This window comes from Cebus imitator, unplaced genomic scaffold (genome assembly GCF_001604975.1).
Source record: "Cebus imitator isolate Cc_AM_T3 unplaced genomic scaffold, Cebus_imitator-1.0 Scaffold64, whole genome shotgun sequence".
Taxonomy (NCBI): Eukaryota; Metazoa; Chordata; class Mammalia; order Primates; family Cebidae; genus Cebus; species Cebus imitator.
In genome coordinates, this window is record NW_016107379.1 from 3185524 (window position 1) to 3188150 (window position 2627).

Here is a 2627-nt window from a genome sequence, read left to right on the forward strand (position 1 = left end):
ATACCAACACCTGAAAACAACAAAACAAAAAAAGATAAATACAGACCAATATCTCTCATAAACATAGATGCAAAAATCCTTAGCAAAATGTTAGCAAATCAAATGTAATAATGTGTAAAAAGAATGATATACTATGACCAAGTGGGATTTATTCTAGGTATGCAAGACTGATTCAACATTTGAAAATCAATTAATGTAACCCATAACATCAACATACTAAAGAGGAAAAACCATGATCATATTAATAGGTACAGAAAAAGCATCTGACAAAATCTAACTCTCATTTAAGAAAAAAATGCTCAGTAGGCCAGGTATGCCTGTAATCTCGCACTTTTGGAGGACAAGGCAGGAGGATCCCTTGAGCTCGGGAGTTTGAGACCAGCCTGAGCAACAAAACAAGACCCTGTCTCTAATTAAAAATCAAAACAAACAAAAATGCTCAGTGTACTAGGAATAGCGGGGAACTTCATCAATCCAATGTAGAACATCCACAAAAAACCTACATCATGCTTAATGATGAGATGCTTTCCCCCTAGGTCAGGAACAAGGCAAAGATGTTTACTCTCAGGTTCCTGTTTAACATCATATCAGTATCCTAGCTAATAAGACCAGATAAGGAAATACAGCTTTATACAGATTGGGAAGGAGGAATAAAACTGTCTTTGTTCACAGTCAACATGATTGTCCATATAGAAACACATGCAGAAAGTCTCCTGAAACTAATAAGCAATTATGGCAAGAGTGCAGGATACAAGGCTAATGTACAAAAGTCAACTGGTTTCCTATATGAACAATTGGAATTTGAAATATTAAAAAAGTATGTATGTTGAAGGCAGGAAAGATTGGGAATTTTATGAGTGAAGAATTGGCAGGAGAGTGAGTTAAAGAGGTAAAATGAGGCTATACTGTGAAGAACTAAGGAAAATATTGGGGTCTTTTTTTTTAAATAAAATTCACAATTTACCTCATGGTACACAGTGTATAGGATGGACTGGAGAGAAGGCAAGGGGAACTGGAGTTTCTAGAGGCAGGAAGGTTAGTTTAGAGGGTATGAACATGATTTACCAAAGAGATAATAAGGTTTGGACTACATTTATGGCAGGAAAAAGGAGAGGACAGATTAATTCATTCAATAAACAATTGAGTAGGGACCTACTAGGTATCAGGCATTATTCTAGGCACTGGGAATACAGCAGCAAACAAAATAGATCACCCCTTGGGGCTTTCAAGTGGAGTATCGGTGGCAGAGTGGGTGCCTGATTGGATGTCACGGAAAGGGAGGAAGGTGAGATGAGGCAATTCAGGGGTCATTGGTACCTGGATTTCTCACCTTGAACTAAGTGACATCATTGGACCTGTTGGGTAGACAAAGTCTAGGGGACATCCAGATGGACTTGTTTTCACAGACAGCAAAAGAGACATTCTGAAGCTCAATAGTAAGGGAGAAACTAGAAGTACAGAGAAACAACTACAGACTTTGGGGTCCTAAGAGGCAGTTGGAACCACGGGAGTAGATGATGCTATCAAAGAAGAATGTGAGATGTGAAAGGAGTGAACCCAAGCTAGAACCCCGCAAAACACCTGCATCTATAGGGTAAGCGGAGGGAGGGGCAGAGTGCTTGAATTTGTGTAGTGCCTACTAAGTTCCAGGTGCTTTGACATTTTGTCTCACCGAGATTTCACAATAAATCTGTAAGACAAATAGTTTTGCCTCTTACTTCCCCTGCCCTCAAAAGTGCAGAAGTGTAGGAGGAGAACAATGGGAAATTAGGAAGTGACATTTTCATCAGGCCAAATGATGCTGATGGATCAAATAGGATAAGAAATGTGAAAAACAAATCATTTCACACCTTTACCCATCAATATTTAACCAAAACTGAGTCACTGAATTTAATCATTGACGTTTTCTCACATTCAAAAGGGAAAGAAAATCAACCAACACAATAAATAACCCCCTCAGGTATGCAATTGAAAAGTAAGGCTTGGTATTTTTTTTGGGGGGGGGAGGCCATAAAATCTTGCTTTGTCAGCATTAATAATACTAACAAATAACATGAGAAGAAGCAAAGTGTTAGCTAAATGTACCAGAACTGCCTTGGAATGGTTATCTGTAGTCTATTTTTTTCCCTCTCATCTAAAGTTCTTAGACGAAAGCAAGCTGGGTTACTGTGAACCAAAATCTCCTGCTAAGAAACCAAAGTATAAGGCCTGGTGCAGTGACTCACACCTGTAATTCCAGCACCTTGGGAGGTTGAGATGGGAGGTCTGCTAGAGACCTGGAGTTCAAGACCAGCCTGGGCAACACAGAAAGACTCCCAAGCCTATTAAAAAGAAAAGAAAAGGGCTGGGCGCGGTGGCTCAAGCCTGTAATCCCAGCACTTTGGGAGGCCGAGGCGGGTGGATCACGAGGTCAAGAGATCCAGGCCATCCTGGTCAACATGGTGAAACCCCGTCTCTACTAAAAATACAAAAAATTAGCTGGGCATGGTGGTGCGTGCCTGTAATCCCAGCTACTCAGGAGGCTGAAGCAGGAGAATTGCCTGAACCCAGGAGGCGGAGGTTGCGGTGAGCCGAGATCGCGCCATTGCACTCCAACCTGGGTAACATGAGTGAAACTCCATCTCAAA